Here is a 13,363-nt window from a genome sequence, read left to right as displayed (position 1 = left end):
ATCGCGCATGCGCGCACGCAGTTTTGATTTACCCACCAAATCGCTCGCCCTACTGGAACTCCTCATGCGTTGAGGGCCTAGTCCTTTGAATCCTTTTTATCATAGAGTTATTATTATAATTACTATTGTACAAGTTAAAAGTTGGCAATTTGCCAGGTGGTAACAGTTTATATACAATAAAAAATAAAAAAATAGTAAATGAAAAATACATCGCCAAAATGAAAACTAGATATTGAATATTTAAAATACAATTATATTAATTTTCCAATATTAATCCTTTACACCTCTTCTTGAAAATCTTTATATTGTTGGGGTAGGGCTTAAACGGTTCTGTAGGGAGTCTATTCCATTCAGTAATCGTCCTGTTGAGGTATGAGAATTTCTTGACGTTAGTCCGTTGTGGCCGGCTAGTTAAGTTATTGCTCTGTGCTCAAGTATTTTGGTTAATATTTGAAAAACGAAATTAGGATAACTTCGCAACGCTGTTTCAACTCATTCAATTATCCTGATTAGAGTACTCAGAATTTTGACTTAAAGCAATTTTTTGAATGCTAAAAATCTTTCACAATCGAAGTAAAGAACTTACTAAGACCAAGTCTAAAGAAGTTCAAAATTCTCTACTGCTAATCATTTCACTTCCCAACTTTTCAATAATTTTAACTTCAAACTCTACTAATAGCGCACTTCTTAAAGACACTGGGAAGTCTGAACGTACAATTCCAACAATATACATACATACAATCATCTAATTGCTACTATTTTATGAGTCTTTACTATGTCCTTCCCCTTCTTCTAGTTTCATCAGTGTCATTTGTGGTATATGTTTATTGTATTTGAAATATTAAAGAAAAGAACTAAAATATGATAAAATGATAAAGATTGCTACTTGCATAAAATAAAGAAAAAATAGCAATAAATAAAATAACAAAGAATAGAGGGAAATAAATGTTAAAAAATAAATGCCTTTCAAATGACATTTTGTGTGAAATTGTTTAAAAATACTTTGATTCATGTTCTCTACGTTTAACTTTTAAGCTTCCGCTGCTAAAACAAATAGTAGCCCAAGTGCACGAGACAGACAAATGTGCATAATAATTTTTATTGTGTCTACTGGCTGGTTGTAGTGAACCTGGTTTATTGGGACAGCTTCTGTACTCGCCGGTACGACAACTAATCAGAAAGCTATCATAGCTATGATATTATCGATAACAGACACTTTGTTACTTTCACAATATATATAAAAAAATTCGACCAGTTTCGATGTTACACCGTTATCAAGTTTAATTTTTTTAAATATCTTGTGGAAGTGAAAAGGTGTCAGTTATTGATAATATGGAGCCCTTCCACTACGTGCAAGCTTCAAGTTTCGATTTATAGCTATGATGCCGAGGACTGAAAAAGAAATGGAGGGTGTTTTTAAAAAGAAATGGGAAAAAGGAATCTGAATCTCTCGTGCGCGATGCACATTAATCAATTCACGCTGCATTACTATCGTGAAGGTTATTTTCAAGCAGCCAATGCAAGTACTTAAGAAATTGAGTGATAAAAATGAATAATTAACTTGGAACCTGTTATGTATTTACACCTAATATTTTACGCATGAATCTACATGTGACATTCTCTTGACGAAGTATTCATGAATTCAATGTAAACGAGAGGATGTTATCCAGTACATCCTACTATTTCTCGAGTCAAGCATAAAAACTGCATCATTCTAACTATGACTAGGAATGAGTTTGGTGGGAGTATTGTTGTCGGCTTATTCGGAAACCCAATCATTGAATTGTGCGCTCAACTTTCGCAATTTTCGAGGCAAACCGGAGCTTACCCGTATCTGGAATGGAATCTTGATGGATGTTTGCTCACGTCAGAATCAATTCATTATCTGCCGCTCGCGGATGACTTGACAGCATTTCTCTGAGGTCGTTATCCTATCTAGCATGTAAAGAGTGCTTTCCATCCTAGAATTCCATCGTTTTTTTAAGATACGTAATATATCGTTGCGAATTATAATTTTAAATGCACGATAATATAGGTAAACAGTTTCTCATATCTATTATATGGTACTGATTTATTTTATTCTTAATCAAGTAAAATCCATTAGCAATTGAGTATTAATGCCAATGGAATACCTATAATGAATAATAACCGCCCGAAGAATGTAGATCGGCTCTCATAGTTAAGACGGTTTTAAATTACAATAGATTATACATAATTGAAAATAAAGTCATGGAAGGCACCTAAAACTCGGCGAGATTTTAAAGCCTTTGAATGAATAATGCGTATTCCATGCTTAAATTTTTCTCTGTCTTGAAGATAGTTATTTCAACACGAGCAACATTTTCCACCAAAAACAAAAACATTCGAAGTGCTTGGTGGCCCACGAATAGGAACAGGCTGCCCTACCGTGAATGCTTGAAATTCATATGTTCGTGTTTAATCCGGGGTGAGCTCAAGCCTCACCTATCCAAGCCAACCGGCTTGAATCACTGGGTTTCAATCTTTTCTTTTATTTTCATAGCAATACTGCCATTATATTATTAGCACTCCTGTGACTTAAAATTTTCCGCTCCGTAAATCCACTGTATTATCTTGATCTCCATGATGAGAGAAATTATCTCGACACTGAGCGGCTTATAATTTCTCTTAATTCTTTTTCTTCGGCCCAAAACGAAATCAGATTCACTTTCGCCAGTTGGCAACGCTCACCTTGAACCTCCCACGCTGCCACGGTACGTTCCTTTGCCGTCCTTTTGCACTGAACTTTCCATTTCTTGTGTTGCACTCATTCCGTGGTCCATGTTCCCTCCCACGCTCTGCCTTGTCATTGTTGTCTTGGCAGCTGCGTCGGACCGCCGCCGCACAAAGACTGCCCTAGCGCCCAAGTTATCTCGTACTATGAAATATTTATAGGCACCTTTTGGTGCATTCTTTGAATAATAAATTAATTGAGGAAAAGTTTCCATTTAACTGATAAGAGAGACTTTTGCTCTACATAGCACAACTGTGACTGCTCATAAAATAACATCGTTACTTTCACAAGAATATACTACTGTTGTGGGAATGATTTTTGTTGTTATTCAAAAATTTGTCGAATTAGCGTCTTACATTTAGAATATGATGAATATTCATCTAGATCAGGCGTCTCCAATTTACTAGGCCACGAGGGCCACATTCCAAGTTCCTAATCGCCCCGCGGGCCGGATAGCAAATTTGCCGATGATTGAAGTATTCGATACCAACGTCTACTGAAGAATCCGGTGACGTATTTCTTATTTACGAACAGTTGAAGGCGACTTTGACGTGCAGTACAGCGCTGCAATGCTCCTGGCGGCGTCTCACAGAGTTAAACGAGCGAGAATCGCGCGCTACTTGAAACGAGCCGGATCCGGTCCGCGGGCCGTATTTTGAAGACCCCTGATCTAGATAATGCTAATCCCTTTTATGTTTCAACTCGGGAAGGGAAAATTTTGTGACCATGGTGGCTTGGTTGGCCTTGTAATCTAAGGGTACCGGGTTCAGTTCTTTATGAACCCTTCGGAAACTAAAAAACGAAAATTATTCTCAATTTGCTAGGCATCCATCGTAGAGAAGTGACACGCTACCCTGAATGTGTACCATGATATGCCTGTGTCTTTGGTGCAAGTTCTACCCTCATCCGTGCAAACCAACCTTCGGGTTTAATCGCCGAGTGAATGAATGCGAATCCAACCCATATATTTGTGATAGCTTCGTGAAATTCTTCCCACCTTCTTTCAGAGAAAGAAGATCCTTGATAAATTTGTGAGACGTTGTTTTCAATTTCTGCCATTTCCGTTTTGATGACTGTATTTTTAGATAAATCAGAAGCAAAAATTGTGAAAAATATTGGTGTTTATGACGTACGTACCAAATAGTAAAAATCAAAATACCATTACTTGTCTCATCATTAAAAAATTGTATAAATTTGTTTTTGGTTAAAATTATTACTTGCTTGAAAAAGATCTTTACATTGCTTGAACAATTACTTGTAATTGCTTGAAATTTTTTGAGAAAGTACAGTAAATACGATTTTTCATTTAAAATTAAGTTTTTACCTATAGAAAGCATTTTTTTGATGCAATCGTTACTACTTTACGAGGTTTTTCATTCACAGGTGGAAAATACAAAGCCTCCTAGTCGTTCATATTTCAAAGAGGATTATCTGATGTTCATTATGCTTCTAATTTCAATAGTTGCAATTGAGCGATTGATGCATCGCACTTGCATTATTATGAAACTCCACTTATCCTTGATCTCAGATCGGCTACTGGAAGTAGGTCAACCCAAGTTTGCTTCGATTTATAATCACAAATTATCAGTTATAAATCGGGATCATAAATATGAGTCATCAATCAACAGGTACATCACCCAGTTAATCGCAGTGTTGGTCGTATTCTACAACGATTGCGGAAAAGCTTATCCAGCGAAATTTTCTGTACGAATATTTGTGCTGCATGAAATTGCGCGGCTCTATCTAGGCCTCCGCTTTGGTATTTGACCTTTTATTGAAGCTGAATCATATGTGCGTCAGGTCCTCCAACTAAGTCGTGGAGAAATGCGGATAAACTTTCTACGCAATCTCTTTTTAAAAGGATAAAATGACAAAGCGAAGCATGCTTTAAATCCAGCACTCCGTCCGTCGGATGGGACGTTAAGCCGTGGTCCCCTTGGCACCTCTCGTAAAGAGCAAGCTAATGCCGACGCCGGATTTCTCTCCACACTTCCTTCACTTACCCTTCCATCGTGGCGCCAATGGCGTCAGCTGTCAGGCGGTTCCTCCAAATATCATGCCATCCCAGCTTTACAAATTAAAATGTCCAATAAGCCTCAATTTATGGGATGGAGAGTTAAAATTAACTATCCAATTCATCCTCCAACTACCTGATCAATCATCTAACCCATTTTTAGTGTTTTATGTATTTTATGGGGTATTCAATCTTACAATTAATAATTTTATATCGTGGAGATTATTGGTGAAGATATTTTTATCGACACATTTTTTTGTTTTTTAATGATTTTATGCGTCGTACTAAATCTAAATTTCCATGCGTGAAATTTTTTCATAGAAATCATGATGTAGGGAGGCTTAAGCTTATAAAGAAAATCTGAACTAGGTAGAAAACAATGTATGCTAACGTTATTATGGGCTTCTTTTGCTTAATAGTCAGAGGAAAACTTTAAAAATTGAGGTTTGCGATGCCACCTCAAAACACGCTGTCTTCATATGCTCCCCAGGTAATTGTGCAATGTGTGCAAGTAAGAACCCAGTTTGAAAATAGAATTATTTAGATTTTTACGTCTCTTGGTCGGTGAAATTACCACAAAATGATGACTTTGGGCTGGTTTTATAATTTCTGGTTGGCGTTTACCGGAACATGATGCAGCTGTAATCTAAAATTCATAATATTTGAAAGTCAAAGGAAAGTAAAATATTTCCAAATAACTTTAAGTTAAACTCACGGTCTTAAATGGAAGTATTATTTAACACGGTTTTTCCTTCTTCATAATATTTTAACAATTTTATATTAATTAAATTAGTCCTAGTTGAAAATTGATTGCCGTCAAAGAAAGTAGGCCGCCAAAGGCCCGCACCAGCGGGATCCATGCTGTCAAAGTTATGAAAATTCACATTTTATGGACTGGTTTATTCCTCATTGTATACTTTGCATATAGATACAGGTGCGCGCGTGTGTTCGATCCCAATCTTCACTTCTGCTCTCATATGTCTGTTATTACGAATTTTTTTTTTTTTTTTTTGCTCCTGAGCTGTCAACCTTATTTATTCCACTGCCCGCCTTCCTCGTTGTCAAAGCCATCCGTAAACCAAGCTGACGAATAGCCACTCAAGCGCTTTGACCGACTTGTCCCGCGTGATCTAATAGTGTGCTCTCTTAATGAAAACATTCTTATGCAGATACTATTCCGAGTGGCTCATGGTGACGGACTATGAATCCAAATGTTTCCCGGGGTGCCAGGGGGCTAAATATCCTTAATCTCCTCCGTTTTGACCTCAGGTACAGTCGTCTTAACCTGTAATTCGTCAATAATTCAAATTTTGATTTTAACATATTTTTTTACATTTAATCGCGGTAAAATTACAATAATAGTGATTTATTTGCAAAAACGTTGATTGATTATTAAATAGCACAACGTTTCTCCTGAGATAAAATGCCCATTTTGGCTAAGTATATTATTAATTTGCATTGGTGAAAAAGAATTACAAAAGTTACTACATAATGAGCATAAGTCAGAATGGTTCGGGCTTCCGCATATTCATAAGCAATAAATATATAAAAAAGCAAAACTTACCAATGATTTACCAGGTATTGATCTGCTTGCTACCTTGTTGAAGTGAAAGAAGCACATCAAAGTAGATCGGGAAAACCACAAGAGATGGCGATAGTGTAAAAGAAATGTCTTTGAATGTTTTCTGATCAAAATTGAAAGGAGAGACTCAATGATTCATATTTCAAGAGATGATCCATTGTTTACGGCAAAACAATAGGAAGATGCTATTTGTCTCGTGTAGCAAATAGACTATATCGACTGTATGATTCTATTTAAGGTAATAGCATGCCGTTCCAATGATGGGCAGCTATAAATCACGCAATAAGTTTCATTTTTCGTTTATCTGGTGACAATAATAAAGCCACGGTATACATATTTCTTGGTTATGGCTGAAATAACGAAGTTTTCCCATGTCATGGAATATTTTAACATTTCAGTTAAACATATAGTGTTTTTACTATTTTGGAGAATTTTGAAGATGTGTTCCTATAAATAAATAATTTCAACACGTCTTTTTTACGAAATTTTGTCGTTTATTTTTACGGAAATCGATTTATCATTGAAATATTTTTCTGTGGGAAAGAGTAAATGTATGAATTTTAAGGTACTTAAAATAAATTGAAATTAAAAGTGAAATGTCATGCCGTGTCAGTAGCATAGATTATCTGATGCAGCTGAGATAGTGATGCAAGTGCAATCTCAACTCTTATGTCCAAGGTTTGATTCAATTCCGCGATCTTCTGTCTTTCCAGGTCATTGCGTTACCGACCTACTAAGCTACCGCTACCGCCTCGTTGCATCTGTTAATATGTCGGATACCGCTCAGGGTGTCCTGGAAAAGCTGTGTATGGGAGTTTTACGTCATAGAAATAGCCTGCAGAAATAATTATAAAATGCGTGAAGGGTGATACGTAACATTTTCTGTGCTAAGTAGAGCGTAAATATTGCGTGTGAGGAATAAACTTTCCTGTCATCCTATTTATCATTTCATTCGTACTTTCTGTCGACGTCATTCATGCGCAGCATGACGCTAACTATGACTGTGATTGACATTGCTGTAATTATTTTTAAAAATGACTTTCGTTGCTGCATTCCAGAAAAAAAACTTTTAAACCGCATGTGTATTCATCCAATGTCTTTGTCATTCTCTAACATGCTTCGTTTTTAGAGAGGAGCTTAGAAAATAAACTGCTAGATCGCCCACATAAAAACTCAAGTTATGACATCCTAAAAGCTCTTTTCCACTTCAAAGAAACCTCGTCGTACAACTCTCAGAGTTACTTCGAGTTACAACTGTCAGAGTTATAATCGGGTGCAACAAGATGTTTTCTACAGAATGTGTGAAAATTCGTTTCTGGTATTTAAGTAGTAAGTATCCTCCTCTGTGACTAAGCCCTAATTCTGTTGATGAAACCTCGATAAGCTACTTCTGGAGAATAATTTAAGTTCTTCTTTTTTTAATTTACCCGTAATTGTAGAAAAGAGTAAATATTCATCAGTGATGAAATCAATCGATTCGACTTTAACTTTGTGAAAATCCTTGTTAAAATGGAAAATGAACAACCTTGGTAACTTTTCACTGGAAATTTTTACAAGTACCTGAAAATGACGCCTCAGCGTTGAAACGCGTCGTACCAATAAAAAATTTCAGTGAAAAGTTAACAAGGTCGTTTATTTTCATTTCATTCATCAATGAGATTATTCTCGAGTGTTTTGATTTCCGTTACACCATTAGGGCAACTTTTACTTGTAAATTGTTGGCTTCGGAGGCGGTGGCGTACAGCCCTGGTATGCTCAACCGAAAGTCGCGAGTTCGAGTCCCGCCTAAGTTGATTACCTCCTTCCAGGTAATGGATGCTTGTGATTGCCCATAATTATTTGTTGTAGCCTTCCGACATAAAGGCGAAACGATATTGTATTCCTGGTAATGAATGCAATAAAAAAAACTGTAAAAACCCGCTTTGAAATCAATTAAATTCTCGGAGAAGTTCGTCTTGGTATATCAATGAGTCGCCCATTTTCTCATCGGAAATGAATGATTGAGTTCTGACCAGCCAGTTTTTTTTTTAAACCCTTCGCGTAATCTTAGAGATTTAAAGTCTCTACCTCCATTGTTTCTTCATTTGATCGGTGAATATCAGATGGCTAAAGAGGTATTCGTTTGCTTTTTTTAAGGCCCATATTAATAATTCTTATAACTTTTTCCAATAAGTACGTCACCTATTCATATACGATTAAAAGGCAGTAATCACCGTTTACATAGAAATTTAGGTCAGAAAAGGTAAAAATATTTAATATTCTAATTTGACTATGTACTTAACTGTGATGCCAGAAAATTAATCAACTGTTGAATTAATTAATTCAATAGCTGTTGGATGAATTATTGCCTAAAACGTTTTACATTTCTTGAAAACGATTATTCTTTTGATTTGTACAACATATATTGTAGTATTTTATGTCTACTCACTTGGACAGTATTTCTACGCTAATAGTTCATTTATAATTATATCAGATTCATGCTTGATGAGACTATTGATTTAAGCTGCGCAATACTAGTCGATCCGTTTGTGGTTTTTTTACGTTGACCGACTCGTTCAAAGTTTCACGCAAATCTATAAGTTTTCTAAATACGCTCCTGCCACCGTAAAATAATGCTGAATGCACCTCGATGGAGTACTTATGTTTCTTTCACTTGCACTCTCTTTCTAATAAGTGGCACTCTTCCTGCTAAATGTGGTCTACCGCGGAGAAGGGAGAAGGGCGATATTCAAATAGTTTCGCCTGCAACTCGATGGCTGCAGAGCACGAAACGGCTCATCTTACAAACCTAGCGAGCTAATCCCGGAAGAGCGGACGGGCTGGGACAGTAGGCATCCATTGAGTGTAAAATAATGAGGGCCCGCTATGCTTGTCTGCTTTTTTTCACATTTGCCGCTCTCGCTATCTGAGACCCCGCGTCATTTTTCCGTGGCCTGGTCGATACGAGTGAATACCTGACCGCGAGACGCGCACCTGTCTTTGAAAGAGATTGCCCATCGGTTTCAGGAAGACTAGTTCTACTGCCGCTTCTTAACGCCTCCCGTTCGAGTTTCCAGTCTGCCCGTCCCACTGGACCGTAATAGGAGTTGACGTTTGTTTGCGAATGGCTCAGCATTTGGTTAGATTCTCGCGCTGTGCCGGACCGTGGTCGGAATGAAAACTATTTTTTCTTATTCTCTGCCAATTGAGATTTCCACGTGAAGTAATACATAATGAACTGGTGACTCCGTTTTTTTTACGAACTGGGCTATGCCCCTCCGTGCCGTTGTTCCGTGTCTGATTACCGGCAGTGGCTCAGTATTATGCAGTTTGACGCTTGTGGATACATTTCCTGCAATAGTAAATTATTAGATAAACGCATGAAATTTTTGAAAACTTAATATTAGAGAAAAATTGTGACAGCATCGTTGCAACGTGAAAAGCAGTCTTTCCATCGCCGTTCATGGAATATTCTTCGTTTACCTTTGTTTGATAGATAACTTTTGGATCCATTAAATTTCTTCATTTTTTGCAGGTATGGAGTGAAAGCGTTTGGGATTTGATGTAGAGAAAAATAGTTTTAACTTTGGTAATAATAGATCCATTTTCATCGTCTGCAAAGCATACCTCCTGAACTAACCTCATGGAAATTACAAAGGAAATTAACCGGTTTCATGTATATAACAGTGGTTTATGCATCCTAATTTTATTTCTTTTTTTAACCATATTAATGCAATATTAATGTAATATTGGATCGAAGGGAATATTTCGGAAAATGAAATCATAATCTGTAAAGTATTTGCCTAAGTCTTATGCTTATTAGTTTAATTATGTTAACGCTTTATTAAATACGGGCTGTATGGTACTTCTATTGATTCTTTTTGTGGAAATAACAATTTAAATATATCTTTGAGAAAAACCTTTGGAAAGGTAAGACGAAGTCAGATTATAGCTTATTGTTTTCCCCATGGAAACTAAATTAACCTAGCCCCTGGTAACCATTGACTTCGCAAGCCGTTAGGCGTTATTACAAATATTACCTTCTCCTTTTAACTGTGGAGACTATGTCCCCACGAACTACCGTTTCGAGAAGTCGGTGTGTATCTATGCTCCTGTCACCGGTTAAATGATGAATCGGGCCAATTTCTGGTAAAACTCTGGAGGGTTGGCACACAATGCTCAAGAACTTCAATCCTTGCTGGAAGAGGCTTATGTTGCCGAGATCCGATGAGAAGGCATGCAACTAGGCTATAGATGGAATACCTATAGCCAAACGGAACATTAAGGAGTCTAGTGATAGGATTAGGAGTAGAGGAACTGCGTATCCATGCCTGTAACGGTCGGAGTTGAATTAGTAGGCCTCTCAACAATGGATCTCACTCATTTCTTAGATTCCGATTAAGCGTTGCCTTTCTCTGAGGATGGATAACACTGGGGAAAAAACTGTTTACTTTTTTCTGTTGTCGTCAATTTTTGAGATACTTTAGGGTTAAATAGGCATGCTGATTTCAAAGCTGTAGTTAGCTTTTTGTTCTACCGCGTAAAGTTTTTTCACTATTCCTTGTGTAATAGGGTAGTTTCCTTCATAAAAGAAAACGAAAGGTATTGGTTGCGATTAGTTACCCACCATTAGTGTATTAATAATAGACAAATTATTTGGTTTTAGAAATCCAGTTCAGACGAATGGCAATGGTCAATTTTAACCGCATTTTAAAAAGGCCAGATTGGCGCCCATGCAATTCCACTCCACGTGACGTCACAGGGACCAAGTTTCTGTAAGAGTAGATAGGAATTTTACATCATCTGAGATTACCAATGCATGCATGAGGCACAGAGCTCAGGGAAACATGTCTTAATAATCACCTATTAAAACTGCCTATGGTCGGAAAGTTTCCCTCGTTTGGTAAGGTATTAATAATCCATAATTAAGCCAAGCGCTACCTACTAGCAGAGTACTCTGCTACCTGCTAACTGCCTGCATCGTATCAGCGCTCAAAGCCCCGCCCCAGGGTCACCTCCCACGGAGACAGCGGGAACCAGAATGACGTGGCACGGGGTTTTCCCAGCATTCATATTTAGCCGTCGCGTTTTCGCGCGCTTGAAAATTTTCACTTTTCATTTAATCGCGAAAAATAGATATCGTCATTTAAAAATCTACAGGCGTGAAATGCGTACTCCAGGAGTAATAATCTTTCGATTTAGGCAATAAAAAAATAATAGGAAACCACCCTATTGCGACAATTCGTTGCTTGATTGAGCGTCGATCGAAGGAGGCATCATTACTCACCAGTTGGCTGACATTAGCCTTATGCGACTTTTGCCGGGTGAATGACGCCTTAGGAGGCCAGCGAAAAGTGCATAGCAGTCAAATTATGTAGGATGCACTGCATTGAGACACGGGCACGGTGCCCAAAATTTGCTTTGTAGGGGAGCATTGGTGTTGCGCGAATAATGGCTAATCTCTTTGAAGAAGTATACAGGGTGGAGGAAAATTACGCGAGGAAATTTAACCCTGGATAGCTGATGGCAGTAGAAAATTACTAACGAAGTTTAGGTCGAAAGCGCTCCATTTTTAAACTACGGAAACTTTGAGTCCAGCGCCCCAATTGGCCGCGAATTTGCCCCGTTGCCGGATGCTCTGGGCAACTCATAATAACAATAACAATAATTTATTTACTCCTGCATTTTATTTTTACATCTGAATAAAAAATAAAGAGAAGTTGCTTTAGGTGTTCTCCTAGGTCATAGGACCAGAATTGAGCCACCATCAAATAACAAAATGTATGCCAATTAAAAAAAAAATAATGTAGCAAATGATACATGCGTGTTTTAAGTAAATAACATCAAAATAAATTTTCAATTTTTCCTTGCGAGGAAAGCCAGCCTTTAGTACCTGCCTTGGTATAAATGAAATCATTATGTATGGACTGTAAGCTGCAGCATTAAAAATTGATGTGATAGACAAAAATTGAGGTAATTTCCTCATAAAGAGGTCAATATTTGGTCGAAAACATATCACTGATCTAAGACAGCAAAAATTGCTGTTCCCCATTGTATTTGACGCCGCGGTCTAGGTGACTGATGCTGCGGGCTAGATAAATTAGTAGACCTTGGGCTATTATTGTGGGTATAATCTATGAAAATGCATAAAGTCGGCCGTGGCGGAACACAGCATTAATGAAGACCATGCTATTAGATGGGAAGATACAAAATTCCTTTGCCACGCACAACGTTACTGGGACCGCATAATTAAGGAAGCCATAGAGATCCGCCTCAACCCCAAAAATGTTAATCGGGACACCGGCTTTCATCTTAGCAATACACGGAGACCTGTAATCAGCTGAATGAAAAACATGAGGGTTGAACGTGAAGAATTTCAAAAGACCTACAGCCAATCGGACGACACCTGAGCCGTGTTGTTGTCCTCGGTAAACGGTCGATCCAGTTCAGTGTGAAATTGGACTCCCATAAAGTAACACAGCCTTGAAGATGGGAGACAAGTCGTCTCCCGAAACGTCGGCTTGTATAAAAGCATTAACCTGGCTGAGAACCCGAGAAATATTCGTCAGAAGTATTCACCAGGAAAAATTAAAATCATTTACTATGAGAATGCAGATTTTTTTATATATATTTATATTTCTTCGATGAGTTAGCATTGATGATTTATTCTCGCTATTAATACATTTTTCCATTTACCTTTTTTTCATCCTGTTCTTCCTTGAAAAATACGTGAACTATCGTAAGTTGCTTTCTCCTAATCAATAACATTTAGATAAGTTTAATTATTTTTAAATGGCCTGATGTTTTATATTTACTGACTAACATAGATGATCATCCCAAAAACGTCTCTCTCACTGATCAAACAATCCTAAAATTGGTTTTAATAGCTCTCCGCTCTGCTCTCCACTCTATTCTCCTGCGGGCAAATCTTTCCACATCTACGTATTTCTTCCCGTTCACATCCATCTTCACCTGTTTAATACTTTTTCCGAGACCGCCCTTTTCCGTTCTTGCCATCTACTTGTCCCTTGATGGT

This window comes from Ischnura elegans, chromosome 9, assembly GCF_921293095.1.
Source record: "Ischnura elegans chromosome 9, ioIscEleg1.1, whole genome shotgun sequence".
Lineage (NCBI taxonomy): Eukaryota > Metazoa > Arthropoda > Insecta > Odonata > Coenagrionidae > Ischnura > Ischnura elegans.
The sequence above is the reverse complement of the archived record's forward strand: the minus strand, read 5'-3'. Positions refer to the sequence as shown.